Source organism: Meriones unguiculatus, chromosome 18, assembly GCF_030254825.1.
Source record: "Meriones unguiculatus strain TT.TT164.6M chromosome 18, Bangor_MerUng_6.1, whole genome shotgun sequence".
In the NCBI taxonomy this organism is placed as follows: Eukaryota; Metazoa; Chordata; class Mammalia; order Rodentia; family Muridae; genus Meriones; species Meriones unguiculatus.
The window spans coordinates 12544332-12567551 of NC_083365.1; the positions used below are offsets into that span (position 1 = coordinate 12544332).

Here is a 23220-nt window from a genome sequence, read left to right on the forward strand (position 1 = left end):
TTTATGGAGACTAAGAACTTCAAAGGGGGGAACCTCAATTTCCCAGGTTCCATATCATGGCTCTGCTGGGACTCCCCAAGAGTTTTCATAACTCTTCTTTCCTGCCTTTTAATATGATTTTCATAGAAGACAAACCTGTTCCTGCACTCCTCAATGGCACCAAAGCTGCGTTCATTTCCTATATTTTTAAATTGTTTGGGCCAATACTTTAAATATATCCTAAGCTAGGTTATATAGGTTTGTATGCTACAGGTGATGACTTGAATGAGAAATGTCCCCATAAATTCATGTATTTGAACACTTGGTCCCCAGTTGTTTAGGGGAGGTTGTGGAACATTGTTATATGACAAAATTTTCCTGGCATGATGCAACACACACACACACACACACACACACACACACACATCTATTCAAACCACAAAGGTAATCCATGACAGACCAAAGTCACAACTGTGCCAATGTCCAACTTGGTGAAGCAGTGAGTTTTATTGGAGTTCTACATGAAAGGTTATGCATAAGAGTATACATGAGAAGTTACTTACAAATGTAGGGATGATTCAAAAGCAGCTGAATTACTAAAAATAATGCCACCCCAGCACAGGTGAAGATGAAAAAAATAGCTGCAGTCTGGAGCCCTCAGCATAGCTTGAGGGAAGCTTGACAGCCCAGGAATCCTTTTTCTCTGCAGCTCAGTCGGTCAGAACCCTCTCCCAAGCAGTTGCTGGCTCCTCTCTGCATTGCTGTGGACAAGCCCTCAAAATGTTTGCAAGGTCCTGTTTTCCTAGATGTGTGAATTGTTTTTCTACCCCTTGAGTATCCCTCTAGAGGGTACTCTACCTCCCAGAGGGAATGTTTCAATTAGGAGGAAAATGGCATTCCACAAACCTTTTGTACTTGCTTCAGGGAGTGTGCACGGGGGTAGGATTTGGGGGTTTATGACCCGCCTCACTTTCAGTTCTCCCTTGCTACTTTCTGGGTGTGGTTGAAAAATGGGATCAGTCGGCTTCCTGTTCCTGCTGCCAGACCTTCCCAAACATGACGTACTTTATCTCGATGGAACTGTAAGCCAAAAAAACAAAACCTTTATTTCTGGGCATTTTAGCTACAGGAAAGTAATTAATACATCATGATTCTAGTGAAAGGGTTCTGAATGACATATGAGCATCAAGGGAATGAAACTTCAGCGTATGAATGTGTCATCAGTAAGAAGAGAAGAGGAACCCCCTTCTAAATGACAAGTGGAGAAGTCATGAAGCATGAGAAGAGTGCTCAGAGAGACAGAAAGTTGTTTCTGACATCCACAAAATGAACAAGTCAATAAAACAGAGAGTAATTGACAGTGTGAGATACTTGTGAGGGGCTAGTTAATTTAAGAACTGGGAAGGGCCCTTTGAGGCAGTCTATCAACAAGGAGGTTCTTGTGTCTGCCAAGCTAGAAGAGTCCTTGGCATTCATTCCTCTGTGCCTCTTTCTGCAGAGTAAGACTGAAAGCAATGAGACATTTAATTTTTTGCTCATGCTTTTGTTTTGATTTGATTTGGACATGGTAGATACAGAATTACAGCTCATGGAGACCTGAAGACTTTCAACACGTAGTCCTGCTCCTTGCCTAGCACTTGAGTCTGTGTTTGTTTGTTTTTGAGTCTGTCTGAGGCCTGCACCTGTTCTCTTCTGTTTTTGTTGTTCTCGGTTTGCTCTTTCAAGTCATTGATTCAGTGAGTCACAGCGATAGCCCTTGAGCACAATCAGTAAGTCTTCTAAACAGAACTCGAACACACATCGGTCCCATTTCAACAACAACAGTCCCCAGAGAGCTCCAGAAACCCCCTCACCAGCTAGGTGGTGAAGGCAAAAGCCTGTGTCTTAAATGCATCTACTGAGAGAGAATCCTTCATTCCCTGGGCCAATGAGAACATGAGTTGATGACTTCCTCTTACCCATGTTTTGTATATTCCACACACCAGGGGCAGGCTAGGAAATCATAAAAATCTTAAATTGGCCTTTGGGAGAAAGGTAGATTTGAGAAAGATCTCAAGCTTTGAAGAAGACTAAGTCAGAAATGTAATTTTAAGGAGATCCTGGGCCATAGCAGAACATCTACTCATGAATCTATCTACCCACTTAATAAAACTGAGTATTTTGTAGTAAGCGTGAAACCCAGGCTTTCATCCCAGCATGTCATAAGCTGGCAGTGCACACCAATCTCAGTACTTGGGAGGCAGAATCAGGAGGCTTACAAGTTCAAGGATCCTTATAGAAAAGATATACGAATGGGGGTAGGATATACGCCCCTTTCTCTTAATCTGGGTGGGCTTGTGATGTATTTGATTCATGGGGTGCAAATGATTTGATGCTGTATGACTTCTGAGCCTATGTCAGAAGAAGTCATATAGTTTTAACTTGTTTTCTGGGTCACCAGCTTTCAAGAATCTTGAGCCCTTATGCCAGGGAGGCCTCAGGTAAATGGTCCAGTCATTTCCTACTGAGCGCAGCCCTTGAGTTGCCCCAACCTGGGACTACATGAATGAAGCCTCAGGCTCCTTCAACCTTTAGTCATTTGGGTTTGCCCATCTGAGAGCTAAGACATGTGCAGCAGACACAAGCCACACCTGTTATGTGATGCTTGAATTCCTGGTCTAAGAGCTGGAGCATAAGGAAATGGTTGTTTTGATGCCGTTCATTGTGCAATAATAGATAAATGGAAAAGTAGATAATTCTTCATGAGGCTTCATATTAAGATGGAGGACCTGAACTGGTCCTCAGAGAGATTAAGCAGCTTGACCCAGGTCCCACAGGTGGTCAATACAGAGCAAGAGCTGAACAACGGTCTGGGTTATTACAGCGTCTTCTCTTCCTGTTATCCTAAGTGTGTCCTACTGGGCGAGGTTTTTGACATCTCTCAAACTGCTCATTACTGTTCTTCAGTCTGGGGACTGTCCCCAGTCTATGTAAAGTGCAATGATGGGGGGGGCATGCTGTGTTAGATATTGTCTTAGTGACACATTTAGTTTGCATTCCCTCTAGATAATTGAAAGACACTTGCTCTGCAATTAGTTCCTTTCTGATTTCCTCTCCACACCTACAGGCAGGAGCCAGACACTTGCGCCAAGCCTGACAGATCTGCTCCTCTCCCCACACTGCCCCCACTGTGCCAGTTCCCACTGGTTCCCATTAAATTCTAATCACACTTGTAAGAGGGCTGATTCAGCCTCTCCTCTTATGCCCAGGAAGTGCTGGAGATGAGCACATTTCTTATTGGAGTAATTCTGGGAGCTGAGGCAAAGCCATGGCAGAAAGCCACCCACTAACTAGAAACCCAGGACATCAATCAGCCAGACGGATTTCTCTGCTTTCACAGCCATTTGAACAGTTATCATTGCTCCAGGCTTTGTTCAAAGTTCCTCGACAAGTGGGTTCCTGGGTGATAAGTCACCGAAGCCTCACTGCACTGTTTCTGTGTCCTGGGGCTCTCTTTACTCATTTCTCAGAATGGGCTGATGTTCATTTGCTGCAGTCTAAAAAGAACAGAGCCTGCACTTCTTGTGCGCACATCCTGACTGTAGCAGGAAGATGAAAAAGGAACCCGAGGTTGGCTAGGCTATCAATATGCTTCTCATTTGATACCCTAGGGGAGACAATCGGATGATGTTTCAGTTCAGTTCACTATGCCCCTATGATCATTCTTCTTTAACAGCCACGGAGGCATGATCCAGCCCCGGGAAGCGACTTTTAGCCAGAGATAGCATGGGGTGAGGACCTCACAGTCATAAAACCCCATTTCCTCATTTTTAAATAGAGCAAACTGAGGCCAGAAAGAAAAAAAAAAAAACATGATTTTATCTTATGTTGACTTAGTGAGAAATCCTTAAGATGGGAACCAACCTCTCCCAGGCTAGCATTTCTTTCAGGCTTCAGGAGCGCTGTAGTGAGCACACAGTGGCTGATTGGTGGCACCACATGATCCCAAGGGATTGGATTTTCCTCAGTGTTCTCTCACATATACCTGTTGTGAGAAGGTGGTTCACAGAGCCTCAGTTTCTCTTCTGTAAAATAAGAATAAAAATAGAGCAAAACAAGATTTAGGGGGATTCATTCATCCACGCCTCCATTAAAAACACCATAAAGAATTAAGGATGTGCCAGGCTGTGTGCTGTGTGCTGTGTGCTCAGCCTATAGCCATGTCTGCTGTCGCTGCTGGCTTTGAGGGTGGTGGTCCAGCTAGTAAAGTAGATGACATGCACACAGTGCAGAAATTCAGCAACCGTGGGAAGGGAAACCACTTTCCCTTGGTCTCTCTATTTTTTAAGTATCAGGAGGTTTATATAACTATGCTATACCATACTGTACCATACTAAACTATACTATACTAGGGCCCAGAATCCAGCTTTCTCAGTCTAAGAATGTTGATGACTTGAAGACATTAATCTATGGAGAACACAAATCTATGTTCTCCAGCATGCCCGGGCCCAGAATGTACTTTGTAAATATTTGTTTGGATGCACAAATATTCCCCACTCCAGTCATGAATGATTGTGTCACTGGTTCATCTTGCTTTTTTTATTTATTCTGGCTTCATTTTGTAACTCATTCTCTTTGTTGCCCAGAAATTAGACCTGAGATTTGTACTAGACATATTCCTTGGGTACATAGTATATGCTAACATTTTTGACTGAATAAATGCATGTGTAGTTCCTGCTGGTCTCACAGGTTAGATTTGGGGACATGGCGAGCCCTACCAAGGTGGGAGCTTTTCTCTGCTTTGTACCCTGTTGGAATATGGCATTGTCACTTCCCCATTATAGCCACTCTAGACACTGATCTGTTTATTTTAGTCACTTTGCTTTGTCTTCCTCAGGAACAGCAGTTTTCAAATTTTCTCCATGTTCTCTTTGGCACACATGATCTTACACAGGCCTCCTTGCTCTTCCTTAGACTCGTCGTCTTGTACCCGCTTTGGGGACTTGCTATTGTTGTGTGGAACCATGTGCCCACCATATGTGCATTCCTCTTCTTCCTGATGCCCTTACACCTGGACTCAGATGTCACCCCTCGAGGAAGATCACTTTATCCAGAAGAGCGCTCGCTACCATTATATCTCCTGCTACCTGCAGTTACATGACAGCTCATTGCATAGTTGTTTGTTGTTGTTGCTGCTGGAATGTAAGCTTCAGGTGACCAGAGACTTTGTTGCTATTGTACCTCGTCATATCTGTAAGTCCTATAATATGCCAAGATTCGGTAGGCGCTCAATAAATGTTTTATAGAATCAATCAGTAGGAAAAAAAGTATCAGGTTATGTCGTGGTCAAGATAAATCCATAGCCAGTTTCAGAACTCACATAGCTCCAGTTTAATAAATCAAGAGTCCACCTGTCTCTTGTGTTCGCATGCTTAGTTTAGACTGAGAACTGTTTACAATCATAGATAACAGATAGGGGTGAACTCTCCTGACAACGCATCAGTGAATTTTGCCTTTGTACTGTCCAGAAACAAGCAGATGAAAAGCTCCCTCACTTTTACAGATATTTTCAAATAATGATTTATACAGATATATGCTCACTGTGGAAACTGCCACCATGGGTGGTTAGTGAGGACACAGATCTCCATGTTTCCAACTGGGAAGAAATGCCAAGTGGAGACATCTGGAGAAAAAAGAAATATCAAGTTTAGATTTCAAGCGATGGCAAAATGAAGATGTCACTAATGCCCAGTGGAAGGCTGGCTCGTTATTTCTGTCTCCACTCTCTTCCCCTGGGCTCTATTTTCCGCCTTAGCACCTGAGACTCCTGGCGAGAGTCTACTTTTCAGGACCATGGACAGCAGCTAGCAAGCATGGACAGCAGCTAGCAAGCCTGGACACCAGAGGGAGCCCGTCTTAGGGGCATGCACACAACTAAACAAATATTGACTGAGTACACCCTGGGGTTAGTCATGTTAGGGAATACAGAGATTCATATTGTCCTGACCTTCAAAAACTTAGTCATGTCACCAACATTCTTAGACTGGTAAAGCTGAATTACGGCCCCGTGCCTCCTGATACTTAAAAAAAGGGGGGGGGGGGAGACCCAGGGAACGTGGCTTCCTTTCCCATGGTTGTTGAATTTCTGTGCTGTGTGCGTGTCATTCACTTTACTAGCTACACCACTACCATCCGGGGCAGCAGCGACAGCATAGTCATTGCTACAGCCCAAGAACTAGATAGACAAAGTAAACTAAATCTTAAGGAACAAGATTCAGTGCAAGTCTTCTTAAACTGTTTCCATTTGCAAACTCTTTGAGGCAAGACATTTTAAAGCAAGCCCAGGTATACGGCTGTATAAAATGGGTAGATAAGCCTTTTCTGATAATGAATCATAAAGAAATATGCTTTTTGGAATGTGAAAATAAAGTGTTTTGTCAAACAGATTTAGAAACTTTTATCAGTTTCAAAAGTCAGCATAGCATCATTACTTTGTGAAGTAAACTAAACTGAATTGTTTTTTGAGATATAATTTTTATTTATTCCTTGAGAATATATATATAATATATATATTATATATAACGTATTTTAGTTACATCTACTTACATTCTTCTTTCTCCAACTCCTCCCAGAGCTCTGCCACCATGCCCCTTCCCAACTTCACATTCTCTTTTTTAACCACTGAGTTCTGTCCATGTATGCACAAGGGTAAGGGCCATTCACGGGAACATGGGAAACCCAAGAAGGTCTGCGTCCCTGGAGAAAGCAGATTATCTCTTCCCCAGCAGCCATAAACTGCGGGTAGCTCCTCAGCTAGTGGAAACAAGCTATTTTTAAAATAATTAATTGATATATATATATATATACACATATAACTTTACCATTTATTAAAGACAAGAGCAAACTGCATACTTAGATGGGTATGCTTGTTTAGCCTCAAAAAATAAATGTTGGATGAATGTTTAAGACTGCAGGATGTAGACCGCTTTTGGTGTCTATCAGAGTTGACTGATACTTGCTTTTATAATCATAATTGTGGGAATGCCACTTTGCACAAATACGTGCACAAGATGGCGGACATATACTTAGGATGACTTAGTAAATGTTTTTGAAATTCTGTCCTAATCTCCGGCCAATTTTTGTTAATAATTGTTTTAATGACAGTGAAGTCAACAACTCAAATAACACATTTTTAAAACCAAATATTTTAATGCAGTGCGATCTCAAGATACATTAAGTTCATACATGCTGAGGAACCATGGTAGGAAAAAACGAAATCTCTTTGTTTACTATAAGTAAAACCACCACCTTTCTATAAGAACAGAGAACTTAATAGGTACATAAAACACCTCCGTTCACAACATACTGTCACCTCGGCTCTGAGCCGCGCTGTGCCAGACAGTATGCTTTGATGTTGTATGGCACGTGTCTAGACTGTAAGAAACCAAGACAGCGGTGAAGGTGCGCGACGCAACGGGGGATTTTCAATTAGTTGTTGGTCATCGTGCATTTGGAGGCTTTTTCATGCTTGCCCCCAAATTTTAAAGCCCCACATCCAGTGACACACCATCATAGGTGAGTATCATGTGTGTGCATACCACTATGCCACACATGCCAGCATAACATACAATATTCTCATGCCCAAACTACCTAAAACATCTCAACTCAGGTTCAGGGGCATTGCATGCTATGAATTGCAGTGGGGTCCACTCCCACATCTGTGTGAAGTTCTCCTCTCTTACAGAGGCAATGATTTAATTGTGGAAAAGAAACCCTGCAGATGGGTTTTCTACATTATTTTTTAGCATGTAAGTGTCAGATTAGCATATTTGTAGGTTATGCTGCACTAGAACGTAGGGTAAGAAGCTGGGTGCGCATCCAGAAAGTTGGCTCGGCAGTAAAGGCACCTGCTGCCAAGTCTGATGGCTGGAGAAAGCAGATTATCCAGAACAAGCATGGTGGAAGGAGAGAATCAGCTCCCAAAGCTGTCCTCTGACCTCTGCACGCACACTGTGCCATGCACGCTCACACAACATAAACAACCGCGATGACAATTTAAAAAAACAAATTCTAGGTTATTTGTATTACTTTAAGTATCACCTTTCAAGAATTTAGAAAATGTTCTCTCTTGTTGTAGAACAAATTAAATTTACTTGCTATATTTTGAATAAGTATAATGAGTTCTTTGATGGCATTAAAGATTTCAGCAGTAGAAAATTAAACATTAGTCAACAACAGAAATAATTTTGAACGCATTTATTTTGTGATTAGCTGTTAAAATTTATAGGATGAGCCGGGCTCGGTGACACATAGCTGTAATCCCAGCATTTAGGCAGAGGCAGAAGCAGAGGCAGGTGGATCTCTGAAAGTTTGAGGACAGCCTGGTCTGCAATGTGAGTCCAGGACAGCCAAGGCTACACAGAGAAACCCTGTCTCAAAACAAACAAACAAACAAACAAACAAACAAATTACAGGATGAGTGGACATCTTTAATTTTTCTCACCTTTAGTTTTTCAAATCTATATTCTTATAGTATGTTTATTTAAAAGTACTTTCTTGAATGTTTTATTGTTTTACTGTCTTTTGGTGAATGTCAGGAAACCATAATTGCTATATTTAGCTTTATTTTAAAGTGTTTTTTAACCCAATTTTTTGTGGGACATTTAGGAAGTGGAGCCTTGCTAGAGCCCACCCACTAAGTCACTGGGGGACAGGCTTTGAGGGTCTATAGCCTTGACCTACTGCTACTTTGTTCCTTACTTTTTGTGTGCAGTTGAACTATGATCATTCAGCTTCCTGCTCCAACCACCTGCTTCTCTGCTTTCCCTGACATAACACACACCCCCCTCTGAAACTGTAAGCCAAAAGGAACTCTTTCTTTCTTTTCTTTCTTTCTTTTTTTAATTGCTTTTGGTCATGGTATTTATCACAGTAACAGAAAAGTAACTGACACGATAGATATATCATGTACAAGATTTCATATGGTTTTGAGGTGATTTAGTCTACTCAGTATTTTCAAAAATATACTATATTATTATTAACGATAGTCACACAATGTACACTGCATTTCTTGAACTTATTTCTCCTACATCCTAAAATTATGTTTTAAACCAACATTTTATTATTGCCACTATAACCTCTAGCCACAATTATACTTTCTAATTTGATGAAATGATCTCTTAAAATTATTGTAATTTGAATTTATTTTATGTATATTAAGTTTTGTATTCATGTGGGTCTATGAACAACATGTGTTCCTAATGTCAGAAAGCCAGAAGAGGGTGTCAGATCCCCTGGAGTTAGAGATGATTGTGAGCCACTATCTGGGTGCTGAGAACCAAACCCAAGTCCTGGGGAAGAGCAGCCAGTGTTCTTAATGTGATAAGCCATTTCCCCAGCTCCTAAATAACTACTTTATAGTATAACACACGTTTAAAAGGGACTCTGGACTCTCGACCTTCCACTGAGGTTAGGATTCCTCTTTCCTTTCTTTCTTTTTCTTTCTTTCTTTCTTTCTTTCTTTCTTTCTTTCTTTCTTTCTTTCTTTCTTTCTTTCTTAGTTTTTGTGTGCTTGTTTTTGAGACAGGATCTTACTCTGCAGCCCAGGCTGGTCTCAGGCTCATGATCTTCCTGTCTTAGCCTGTAGAATACTGTGATTATAGGTAAGTACCACCACATCCAACTCAGCCTCTTTAACCAAAAGAAAGAGTTTGGGCTTATTTCTGCCAGACAGCTCATGGAAAGAAACATTTGCAGTGTCTTCACTAAGAATTTTATTTAGCCTGCAGATTAACCATGCAGTGTGTGTGTGTGTGTGTGTGTGTGTGTGTGTGTGTGTGTGCGTGCGTACGTGCCTGCCTGTCTGTCTTTCTGTCTGACTGACTGTCTATCTCAGGGAACATTGTCATCCTTACAAAAATCCAAAAGTTCTGTTCACAACCCTGCCAAGCAAGCAGAAAGGTCCTTTCTTGGGCTACCCCTGTCTCATGTGCCGGAGGCTCCTCAGAGTCTTATACATTTAACAGGTGTTAAACTGAAAACCGGAAAGCTTACGTGACTTTCTCAGCTCACAGAACACTTAAGAGATGAAACAGGACTCAGTCTCAGCCCTGCCTGACTCCAAAGCCATTTGTATCCCTGTGCTGGCTAGTTTTATGTCAACCTGACATAAACTAGTGTCATCTGAGAGGAGGAAACCCCAGAGGAGGAAAATACCTCCATAATTTTGAGCTGTAGGAAGGCAAGCGTGTAGGGCATTTTCTTAATCTGTGTTGATGGGGGAGAGCCCAGCTCATAGTGGATGGAGATACCCTGAGCTGGTGGTCCGGGGTTCTATAAGAAAGCAGGCTGAGCAAGCCATGAAGAGCAAGCCAGTAAGAAGCACCCTCCACGGCCTCTGAATCAGCTCCTGCCTTCAGGTTCCCACTTGGTTTGAGTTTCTTCCTTGGCTTCTCTCAATGGGGAAAACATCCTGTTCTTCTCAAGTTGTTTTGGTCATGTTTCGTCACAACAATATTAACCCTAGCCAAGACAAGCCATAATTTTCTTTTTTTCTATCAAATGTTCAATTCATTACTTTAGCTTAGGGGGAAAAAAGACTGGGGCCATAGAGATGATGCCACCTGCTGCTCTTGCAGAAACCCTGGATTTTGAGTCCCAGAATCCCCATCAGGTGGCTTGCAACCACCAGTAACTCCAGCTCCTGGAAACCTGATACCTTCCTTTGGTCTTTAGAGGTACACATATGCACCTACATACAGACTTGCAGGCACACACATGCACATTAAAAAAAAAGATTAATTCTCTACTCAGGAAAAAAATGACTCTGGCACAGGGGGCACGTGCTGTCTCTGCTCCTCTGCAGCACTGTCTTATTTAACCTGTTTCACCTCAATGAGGGGACAATGAGGTGAAAAGCAGCAGCTGGTACTTACGGACGGTGAAAGGTTGCAAACACTGTATGTATATCAATTTCATGCCTGTAAGCACTCTGCGAGCGTCATTTTGTTATTTTTGATTTACAGAGAAGATAACCAAAGCAGAGAGATTCTAAGTAGCTTGCCAAAGATGACACAGTTACTAAGGGGCAGAAATGGACAGTCTGTGTGGTCTTTGGAGCTGTTCCTTGCTCTCAGTTGCTGTATTATGTGCTAAATTATATACAGTCCCACAAAGTATAGATTTGATTGAACTTCGAATCAAACCCCAACTTATCCACGTGTCTTTCTCACTGGCAATGCAGAAGAAAAAAGAGAGTGTATTATGTGACATCTTCGTAGAGGCACAGAACTGTTTTAACTATGCCAAGGAGTCCCATGGGGATTTTGCTTAAACGGTGATTGGTACTGTGCACTTGTCTGATACTCCCTCCCACTTACTTTCCTCAGATGAGGAAATCACATGGCTCCATGCACCTTCCACCAGCGCATAAATGCTTCACCAAGGAAGCTGAGGCCTTTTGTAAGGGATTTGGGTGTTCAGAAAGTTCCCGTTTTAAATGCCACTATTACAAGAAACTTGTAAGAATGACTCAGAGCGTCAGAAGCTATAACGGGAAATTAATTGTTTTATCAGAGATGGAATCCAGATAAAGACCCAGCTTTAAACTGACAATAGCCTTCCTCCAAGGAATTCTGGTCTGAAACTGAGCAGCCGTTAAAGGTCAGCCAAGAACAGGGATTCATCGGCTCCCATTCCCTGCAGGAAGACTCCTGGGTGTGTCGCCGAGTGTGAGAGCGTGAGGTGCACCGCCACAGGGTGTGTTAGCATCGCACTCGCTCTATGAGCGTGTCTGCCCACCTACTCATGCAGGCATGCTTGTATGAGTGTGTATGCGACCGAATGCTGGTCACATATACGGTGTCACATTTGTGTGTGTCTGCTCATACTCGTGTATATATGTATGAGAACCTATTTGTTGAGTCTCGTGTTTAGGTTTTAGGCATCTGCGGGTCTCTGAGGTGTATTTTAGAACCTCAGTCCTTGAAATGTCCTAGATGCTTAGTGAGAAATTGCCAAGTTTGAGATGTCAAGGATGACGGAAACAGTTTCATGGCTGTTCCTGCTGCTGATGGCGTGGGAGGAGATGTGCAGGCCAGAGCAATCTAAAACCTTCCTCTTAACTCGGGTGATGGGAGGTGTCTCGGTGGGAAGATGCAAGTCTGAGGCACTGGACTTGGATTCCCCGCCCTCACATACAGCCTGGGCAAGATGATGCCTGTAACCTCAGCGTCATGGGGCAGAGATGGGAAGATCCCTGAGGGTTCCTGGCCAGCCTGTCTGGCTGAAACAGTGAATTTTAGTCTCAAGAAAGCACAATGGAAAGAGATAGAGGAGGACACCCAAAGTCGACTTTACGGCTCCTGTATGCACACACATGCACACACAAGTGTGCTGTACAATGGGACTAGGACTGAGACAGGGACCAACAGACATCCTCCCAGGGTGAATCAGTGATTCTTAGATGATGTATAGTGAAACAGAATATGTGTATGGGCCTTTATTGGTGAAACAGCTCAAGGTACTGTGTGCGCGTGCGTGTGCATGTGCGTGTGCGTGTGATGGTGAACAAGCACTATTATATAAACCTTGGGAAGTAGGGAGGGGCTTGGGGTGAATACCTTCCCTTGGTTGGGCTGGCTTGCTGTGATGCTTTGTTTGCGTCCCCGTGCCTGCTTATGTGACTGACTACCTGTCCGCCCGGTTGGGGGTCTCCGTGCTACACGCTTAGGGACAGGCACAGAAACAGGGAGGCTGCTTGTCCCACTCCTGCCGTCTCAGGGTGAGATTTTTAAATCTCAAGTTTGAGACTTGGGGGGTTTGAACATGTGCCACCTTGCCAGTCCCATGCCAGTTCCCCTGGTGGCACGGTCCACGTGCTCCACAAGTGCTCCAAGATGTGTGCTCATAAACAGGAATGATCTGAGGTGTGCGCTCATAACTATGAAGGGAGTGTTAAAATCCAGGAGCCCGGGGAAGTGCTCAGGAAACAGGTTGCCCTTCTTCTGACCACGTGCTGGTCAGAGACTTGTTCGGGGCTTACTCCCCGATAGCTGGGAAGGAAGGAGGGAACTGTGGGTAGATGTGGTGTGACAGAAAGGGACGTGGATTACAGACCAGGCAGACTTTGCCGCAAGTTCAGTTCTGCACGAGCCAAATGCATAATTTGGGAAGTCATCCGCCCCGCGCAAGCCAGGGTTTCATTTTCTTCATCTGCAAAAAGAAACGTCCCATAAAGGGCATTTGTCCCTAATCTTATAACTATGCTTGATAAGCAATGACCCTCCCTAAGTCACAGAATTCATGCATGGCCACTCTTGGGTGCTGGTTGCCCCTGTGAGGCACACGGTAGCTGAAAATTGGCTAAACCTTGGGTTTCTTAGATGTGTGACCTCAGGCAAACAACTGCTTCCAAAGTTTAGTTTTTGGCTCTGACGGATGAAGGTAAAAATGTCATCCACTTTGTAGTAGTGGCTCAGTGATAGAGTACGTGGAGATCGCTGAGCTCAGAATAGAAGGAAATGAGCTATAAAGCAAGGGCTGGAGTGCTGTGCTGCCAGCTGAGATAAAATCCGATAGAAGCTTTGCCTATCAGGGATGGTATTCTTTGCAGGTCCAGTTTCTCTCTCTGCTCCTGGTATCTGTTGAATTTTGCACAGAAGAAGCACACAGCTCTGTATTTTCGTTGCTTCCTGAGAGCCTCCGTCTTCTAGGAAGTGAAATGTTTGTGAATTCGAGCCAGGAGCACATGTGTGTGCCGTGTCTACCTTAGTGTCTGAGTGATTAGGTCCTTCAAACTTAGAGTGAGTCACTGCCAGAATTGAGAGCTTCCTGCCGGCTGGTAAGAGGATGTTTCTCTCTGAGGATGTCCCCCAGCGCTTCCTGCTTCCTCAGAAATGGCCCTGAGCAGCTTGGGGCTGTAGAGAGGTTTGAAAGATAGAGACCATGTCTCACCATCTGGTGATTTACAGCCAGGTTCTCGGTTGCCATGCTGAAACTCTGTACCCCAAACTAAGCTCTTGTGTGACACTGTTGGCTTTGCCCTAGTCATTCCAACCTTACATCTTGTTCAAGATACCCATTGAGGTTGGTTTAGCATCAACTTGCCACAAGTTAGAATCACCAGAGTCAGAAGCCTCACCTGAAGAAATAATTAATTGCCTTGACTCCTGTGGGAAGATCCACCCAGACTGTGGGCGGCATCTTCTTGTAGCAGCCCAGATAAAAAGAGCATGGCAGAAGGGGGTCCATCTTGCCTTTCACACACTGAACCTTTTCTTTTCTCAACAAGTTCATTTGCCCTGTTGCTGATAATGTTTTGTTGTTGGTTTTGCTGATGTCAGATCCAGTATTTCCTGGCTTTCAATGGTCCTGACTGGCCTTTCACAACCCTTCAGGGCTGACTTAAGGAAAGGCTCCCCTTTATCAGGGAAAGGCATGTGCCATGGTCTTGTCAAGTTTACCCTTGTTTCAGATTCCAAGTCTCTACAGGGATGGTTGTGAGCCTAGAAGCAAAGCGGGTGGGGAGACATGGGACTGAGGCAAGACTGTTTTCTCCACAATGGAATAAGGAGCCCCTGGCTCCTTCAAACAAACCCCAATACCAGGTCAGAATTCCTGTTTCTTTTTCCTAACTTTGTGATGTCTCCATCTTGCTGTGGAGACATATTTTGTTATATACATCTAAAACATAATTTACCGTTGTAATGAGTTGCTCATTTAGCTCATCAGGGTTAAGATGTGTGCTTAGCTTATCCTGGTGTTCTACGGTCTTCATCCATTTCAGTAACTTGTTCTTCATTCTAGAGACCTAAGTGATGACCTGTATGTCCCTCTTCCTTACTGTCCTATGAGTTAGGTCTATCTCACTGTTGTCTTGCAAATGTGCCTGTCTGGACTTATGGGGCGTCTGTGTGGCATTGCCTTCTGGGTTTGTCTCATTGTGTTGCAAAGGCTCATCTGTCATGACATATAGCAGCACTGTCCTTCTCAGAGCCAAATGGCACCGCATTCTGTGTGTAGACAGTTTTGTCTTTCTCGTTCACTGATTGGATTGTTCTTTTAAAAAGACAAGGTTTGCGTATCTTTTTAAATTCCTAGTTGCAACCTTTTAGAGGTTATTCCTAGAAGTAGGATTGCTGGGTCATATGGTAATTTTATGCTTCCATTTTGAGGAACTGCTGAGATCTTTACTATACATGAGTTTTCATTTCTCCACTTTCTCAACTTTGGTTCTTTGGTGTGTTCTAGGAAACCCATTTTTGTTTCTTTGGCAAGCTCCTTTTTTTCTCCACAACCCACTGGGCAGAGAGTCCTTCCTGAGCATGCCTGCAGAGAGATAATCTCTGCTGTTTCTGCCTCTTGCACTATTTTCTTTCTTTTTTCTTTTCTTGCAGCTGCTTCATATTCTGTTCTTATGCTTATACATTTCTCTCACAGAACTATGAGCTTGATAAGAACGGGAATCATGCTGAATTTGAATTTGAATAACTAATATCAAAACACCGAGGAATGCTTCTTGTTCAAGGGCTGAGTAAGTTGTTTCTGGATCTCTGGGTTCTTTGTTGACAGGAAGAACCATTTTTAATCCTTGGCAGCTTCCGAAATGTATTCTTCAGGTTAGAAACTGTCTGTTTTTAGTCTGATGCTCAGGGCCCTGCATGGCCTTTTCTCCCCCTGTGCTTCATCTTCCTCTCTGGCCACTTAACCCACTAACTCAACAAATTTTTACTAAGCACCTACTAGGTATTTGGCAAGACAAGACATTTGCCCTCACAGAATTTACTCTAGGGGAGGGGAAGCTGGCAACTGTCACAGAAACTAACAGTCGCCACACATGCGGGGGACAAATGTGAAGATGGACAGAGTTGCATGAGGGACAGTGATCTGCATTAGGCAGCATGGTTGGTCTGCTAGAGGGAATGATGCTCTAGATGAGCAGGAAAAGGAATCTGCAGGGAAAGGTGACACTGTTATAATATAGGAGAGTTGAAGCGGTTCAGGGATGGACACTCCATTCTCCCTGCTTCCAGTCACCTTTCTGTTGTGGCTTGTGGGTAGGGACACACCACGAACTTTATCTTATTTCCTATTTTTATTATGTAAATTCACCAATACATGACATTGTGTTACACAAGGACCTCTTCATATAAGTCTGTGTTGCACGTTGAGGAGACTCCTCCGTACATCTTTTCTTCCCTTTCACAGTCACACCCTGCATTAGTCCCCGTTGCTCCTCTAGACACTTTAGCTTCTACTTTCATGTGATGCATGAATTTATGCATCTGTATGAAGATCCAGGAGCCACCAGTGGGAGAAAACACACGATGTTTGTTTATCCAGAGGCTGGCTCAATGCACATAATATGATTAGCCCTAGTTGCATCCCTTTCCTGCAAACATGATTTTATTATTATTCATGACTGAAAAATTCCATCATGCATATATACCGTTTCCTTTATCCATCCCTTTGCTATCAGATACGTAGGTCGATTCCACAATTTAGCCTTTGTGAACAACGCACTTACTGATATGCAAACGTCTCTGTTGTTTGAACCCGGGAGTCCTTTGGATAAACAGTAGTAGTACAGCTTGGTCATGTGGAAAAACTATTTAGTTTTTTGAGGACCCTTCATGCACTCTTCCATGGTGGCTAGGCTAGTTTACATTCTCGTGAGCCGTGGATGGGGCTCCTTTTCATTCATCTCCTCACCAGCCTCTGTTGTTACTTATTTTCTTAATGAGCAGGCTGTAATAGAATCTCAGTCTAACCTTGACTTGTTTTTCCCTGATAGCTAGTGAGGTTGAACAATTTTCATCTTTAGTGACTATATGTCATTCTTTGCAGACCCTGTTAATTTCATTAGCCTAGTTTTAGTTTCTTGTATGTTAGATATTAATCTTCTGTCAGTCGTATAGCTATCATTTTTTTTCCCCATTCTGTAGGCTGTCTCTTCACTCAACCTTTCCTTTGCTAGACAGGAGCTCTTTAATTTCATGAGGTCTCACTGTGAATTATCAGCATTATTTCTTTATCGATCAACTGGAGTCCTATCCAAGAATCTTTGTCTATGTCTATATCATAAAGTATTTTTTTGTTCTAATTATCTTTAGTCAACTTGACACCAATATTTTCGTCTAGAAAGAAGGAACCTCAGCTGAGAAAATGCGCCCATAAGATTGGTTTGTAGTCAAGTCTGTGGGGTGTTTTCCTGATGAACTCGATGTAGGAGAGCACAGCATACTGTGGACGATGCCATCTCTGGGAGGTGTAAGAAAAGTATCTGGGCAGGGGCTGTAGAGATGTCTCAGTCAGTAAAGGCAGTTGCTTCTCCATCAGGAAACCAGAGTTTGCTCTCTAGAACCCACAAAGTGGCTCGCAACCATCTTTAACTCTATTTCTAGGAGAGCCAACTTCTCCTGTCACCCATGGGCACCAGTTAGGAATGTGGCACATATACCTCCGTGCAGGCAAAACATTCTACACAGAAAATTAAAGTAAATGTATCTGTTTTTAAAAGGTTTTTTAGCATTTAAAGAGAAAGGAAGGGAGGGGTGGAAGGAGGAAGGAAGATGGATGAAGAGAAAAAAGAGGAAGGAAGAAAGAAAGAAGAAAGAAAGAAAGAAAGAAAGAAAGAAAGAAAGAAAGAAAGAGAGAGAGAGAAAGAGAGAAAGAAAGAAAGCTAAAAGCAAGCGTGAAGAGCAAGCCAGTAAGCAGTGTTTCTCCATAGTTCTGCTTCAGTTTGGGTCCCAGGTTTCTGCCCTGGCTTCCCTTCTCGATGGATTCCAATTTGTAATATGTAATAAAACCTCCCCCGCCCCATGTTGGTTTTAGCCAGTGTTTTATCACAACAATAGAAAGCAAACTAAGATAGAAATTGGTACCAGAGAATGATATGGTTCTTTAAAGAATCTGATCATATTGTTTATTGGAGGAATGTGGGAGACTCTGGAACTTTGGGCTGGAAAACTGTAAGCAGAGTAGGAGCCTAGAAGACTGTAGTTCTGGGAGTAATATAGACTGTAAGGGCCAAACTCAAAGAGTGTCACAAGGAAGCAAAGATTTTAACAGTAACTGGGCAAGAGTCAAAAAAAAAAAAAGCTGGCTGTCTTTTGCTCATGTCCTAAGAACTTGCCTGAGGCTAAATTAAAAAGCAATAAACTAATTTCTTTAGTAGAAAAAAGTTCTTCCCTTTTTCCTTCCTTCCCTCTTTTCTTCCTTCTTTCTTTCCATCCCTCCTTCCTTCCTTCTTTCCTTCCCTCCTTCCTTCTTTCCTTTCCTCCTTCCTTCCTTCCTTCCTTCCTTCCTTCCTTCCTTCCTTCCTTCCTTCCTTCTTTCCTTCCCTCCTTCCTTCTTTCCTTCCCTCCTTCCCTCTTTCTTTCCTTCCTTCCTTCTTTCCTTCCTTTCTTCCTTCCTTTCTTCCTTCCTTCCTTCCTTCCTTCCTTCCTTCCTTCCTTCTTTTCTTGCTTTCTTCCTGCCGGCTTGCCCAACTTCCTTCCTTCCTTCCTTCCTTCCTTCCTTCCTTCCTTCCTTTCTCTCTCTCTCTCTCTCTCTCTCTCTCTCTCTCTCTCTCTCTCTCTCTTTTTCCTAGACAGGGTTTCTCTGTGTAGCCCTGGCTGTCCTGGAACTCACTCTGTAGATCAGATTGACATTGAACAAACTCAGAGACCTGTCTGCCTCTGCCTCCCCAGTGGTAGAATTAAGCTGCTCAGCTGGTAGAGGCAATTTCAAGCAAGATTCTATTATGTTAAATGTGTGGCATGGCAATTATTGGTAACCTGTATGCAAATCAGCGCTGGAAAGAAAAGACAAGTGGGTCCAAAAGAAATACAAAATGCACATTTTGGAGAGACAATGGGCACTAAGAACCTTAATGTCCCAGCCAAGGCTTGTGCTGAAGAGAGGCTGTAATTGTTAAGAAGATTAACACATGCCTTTAATCCCAGCATACGGGAGGCAGGCAGATCTCTGTGAGTTCGAGGCCAGATTGGTCTCTAAATCAAGTCCAAGACAGCCAGAGCTGCACAGAGAAACCCTGTCTAGAAAAAAAAAAAAAAAAAAAGAAAAAGAAAAAGAAAAAGAAAAAGGAGAAGGAGAAGACGAGGAAGAGGAGGAAAAGGTGGACGAGGGGGAGGAGGAGGAGAAGGATCTCTGCTCTGCTCTGCTCTGCACTGGAATAAGGGAAAAATGTTTCTGAGACCAGAAATCAGGGATGCCCTGCTTGAGGACCCTAAGAGGAAAAAAAGAATGTGGATGGCCATTGTGTAAAGCTGTGGAAGGGAAACCAGAGTTTCAGTAGAGACCACAAGATGTTGGAGATGCCAGAGCTGTGAAGGAAAAATCTATGACACCTTCACTCTTGCATCCTTCATGTCTCTGAAGACACCTTTCAACCACAGCCCTGCTTGAGGACCCTAAGAGGAAAAAAAGAATGTGGATGGCCATTGTGTAAAGCTGTGGAAGGGAAACCAGAGTTTCAGTAGAGACCACAAGATGTTGGAGATGCCAGAGCTGTGAAGGAAAAATCTATGACACCTTCACTCTTGCATCCTTCATGTCTCTGAAGACACCTTTCAACCACATTAGTAACTCTCTTTCCCGAGTTGGAAACTTAGCAACAACAAACAAAAGCTGCCAGACTGCAGTCCAAAGTGGTCTATCCCAAGCTGGTAGCTTAACTTGGTAGGATCATCCATGTGGTACTGGTCCTAGAGTCATAAAGCATATAAGAGTGAAGGAGCCTTGAGTTCTTCCTCCATGGCTTCAGAGAGATGTTGAGTTCAGGCAGTGGCGGGGCGGTCCTTGCATGACGGCCCTGAGAGGGGGAAAAGCTGTGAAAAGCCATTGTGTCACGCTGGGAAAATAAAGCCTGGGTTTTGGTGGAAATCCCAAGATATTAGAGATGCCAGCATCATAGACACCTGCCAAGGAGATCTGTATCCAGGGAGTGGAATCGCCCCAAGAGAGAGACGCATGTTGCAGTGAACCTGGAGAGCTAGTGCCATCTTTGCTCTTTGAAACTAATATCTAGACAGCAGATGTGGAGCTACAGGATTCTGTGTTTGCCCTGCTGGACTTTGGACTTTCTTTGGTCTAGCATGTTCATGCTATACTCCCATTCCTCTATATTGGAATGGTGGTGACTAGTCTATGTTGGAAATACGTAATTTGCATTTTTCCTGTTATAATTTAAGAGATTGTTTTGAGTCTCAAGAAAAGACTTGGAGCTTTGTTGTTTGTAAACAGTGCTGAGACTTTAAAAGGACTATGGGGACCATTGAAATTATACTAAATGCATTTTAATGGCCATTAGCCTATGGGGGGGAGGGCAAGTAGACTATAATGGTTTGAATGAAAAATGGCATTCGTTGTCTCAGGCATTTAAAAATTGATCTTCAGTTGATGCTATTGTTTAGGAGGTTTAAGAGGTGTGGTCTTTCTGGAACAAGCAAATCATTGGGTGTGGGCCTTGAGATGACAAGGACTCACCCTATTTTCGGTTGGCTACCTCCTCCACCCTGCCTCATGCCTACATTCATAGATGTGATGTCTCAGCTTCTGGCTCCTGCTGCATTCCTGCTGATTGCTCCCACGCCTCCATGCCCTGACGGACCCTGAAACCATAACTAAACTCTTTCTTCTTTAAACTGCATTGTTCATAGTATTTTTATCACAGTAACAGAAAAGAAACTAATACATTTCCTTACTTTTTCTTCTATAAGTTTCAGAGTTGCAGGTATTACATTTAGGTCTTTAATCTATCTGAAGTTGGTTTTTGTGCAGAGTAAAAAGTAAGACTCAACTTTCATTCTTCTATGTGTGGTTATCCAGTTTTCCCTCACCATTTGTTCAAAGTGTTGTCCTTTTTTTCAGTGTGTATTTTTAGCATCTTTGTCAAAGCTCAGGTGGCTGTAGCTACATGGATTTGTATCTGGGTCCTTTTCCAGTATGCATTTTTTTGTATCTTTGTCAAAGCTCAGGAGGCTATAGCCACGTACTTTTGTATCTGGGTCCTCAGTTGTGTTTCATTGATTTACTTGTTGGTTTTTGTGCCAGTACCATACCCATATGGAAATCGGGTACAGAGATTCTGCCAAGCAATGTTCTCCTCACTTAGGATGGCTTTGACTATTGGGGTCTTTTGTGCTTGTATAGGGACTTTAACATATTTTATGTTTCTGTGGAGCGTAATGTTGGACTCTGATGAGAACTGCTTTTGGTAAGATAGCCATTTTCACGATATTGATTCGCCCAATCCATGGTCTTTTCATCTTCTAGTGTCTTTTTCTATTTTTTTTTTCTTCAGTGTTTTAAAGTTTTCATTATTTTTCACATCTTTGGATAGGCATATTCTGAGGTGGTTCATTTGCCTCCTTACTCTGCAAGCAGGCAAATAATAATCACAGGATGGTTGATAGATGAGGGAGTTTACAACAGTGGAGAACATATGAGCTGGCTTTAATTTTCTTTTCTTTTCTGTTTCCTAACATGATCTTCCTGAAACCTTTCTGTCAGCACAACTTGAGGGCTGATTGTTTCAAGAACTTCCTTCCCTTATTCTTTGTTTCTTTTCCACTCTGAGATCTGAATTAGTGCTCATCATTCACTGAGGACAGGCAGGCAAGGAGCACGAGAGAACTCAGGAATTGGTCCTGACAGCTCTGTAAACTGGTGCTATCTCCCTGCCTTCTGAGGATGACTCCAGCATCTAGGCTTCTAAGTGAGGTACCGGGCTGTTGTGACGGATATGGGAAGCACACAGGGCACTCCAGAGAACCCTGTTGGAAGGTGCCCAAAGGCCTGCATTAGGACCCCAAGTGGGAGGGGTGTCCCAGGCCTAAGGGAGGGGGAAACCTTGGGTTAGGGTTCACCAGGAATAAGAGTCTGTTTCTAGTCTTCGTGTGTGTGTGTGTGTGTGTGTGTGTGTGTGTGTGTGTGTGTTTAGAGGACACTGCAGACAGAGAGGAAAAATACATGGATTAAATAGCTGCTCTTAAAGCTATAATAGACTCAGACGAAGGCTTTTCAACACTGAGCTTCTCTGCCTCACTGCACTTACTTCTCTTTATGATGTAGTATTTTCTCTTCTCTCTCTTTCTATTGCCTGCTGACTTCCAGCTACTGGAGTGACTCTGCCTCATCTCTCATAGCATTCATCTATTCCAAGGTTATTGCTGAGAGCTTACCGAGGTAGAAATTAGGAGAAGGAGAAGGGAGATTAAGAAAAGTGGGGGCAAATGGCATCAGAGTTTGACCCTGAGGATGAAGAAACAGTTCATTCTCAGATTGTGAGACCCCTGGGTAACAGTGACTAGAGACAGTCGGGAGCTCCAGCTTGGCAAGCAGGAAGACAGCCACCAGATGCTGTAGATGTGCCCGGAAGCTGTGCATTCCCGCCTGTCAGAGCCAGCACTTTATTCATCTTGGGAGAGGAATCCTGCAGAAGGAAGGCTTAGGGTAGGGTAGAGATGAGAGAGGGCAGGGGGCCTGGAGTCAAGGCCAGAGGGACAAGGATAGCCGGGACCTCTCCACTCCCCCTCCATGGCTAGCACTACATCCCATTCCAGCTGCTTAATTATGCAAAGCTGCAGGCTGACAACCACACCAGAACATTGCTTTTCTGAGGGTACAACGAAACAAGTGGCAGTGTCTGTGATGTACTAGGTACTCACCAAGCAGCCCCTTCTGTCATCCTAGCCGTACGGGAGTGTGTAACGAGCCAGTGGCAGGAAGAGGATGGTGCCCCAGGGAAGTGTAAAGTGTGGTTTGTGCATCAGAGCATGTTTGGTTACCCGCTGTTGCCAGGACGGCAAGTACTGGCCACGTGCCAACTATAGCAAATGCTCTTGGCACTTCCTCCTTTCGCTATGACAAGATCCCAATGGGTCTCTTTCCCCCAGCCTACAAATGAGCAAATGGAGGCTTAGGAGTCTGCAGTGGTGAGTGGCAGAGGCAGAAACTAAACCCACACTTTGAGTGTGACTAGCTGTAGCTCTCATCTACCGACTGAGTCTCAGAGATAACAACACTGCAGAACCAAGTCTTCAGGGTGGGCAGCTATCCAGTAGATGGTTGGGGCCAGATCAGTCTGGGTCTGGATGATGGCTTGGTGACTGTTTTGCTGTATCCTGTGTCCAGTTTCTCAGCTCTCTTAGCCTCTGCTACTGCACCTGGCGAGGATATGAGCATTAAACTTGACATCGCTGCTCACTGCCTGGTGCCACCCAGGCACTTCCGGGCCAGCCTCTGACACTCTCCCGGCCG

General features: G+C 43.5%; 1 long non-coding RNA gene across 1 annotated transcript; it reads right to left on the reverse strand.

Annotated features, from left to right (window-relative positions):
* Nucleotides 1-488: 488 nt before the first annotated feature.
* On the reverse strand, nt 489-22709 carry LOC132649056 (uncharacterized). Its single transcript, XR_009587482.1, has 4 exons — nt 22629-22709; nt 5560-5641; nt 3883-4043; nt 489-1059 (listed from the first exon to the last, which is right to left on the reverse strand). It is a non-coding gene; the product is annotated as an uncharacterized LOC132649056 (long non-coding RNA).
* Nucleotides 22710-23220: the final 511 nt, after the last annotated feature.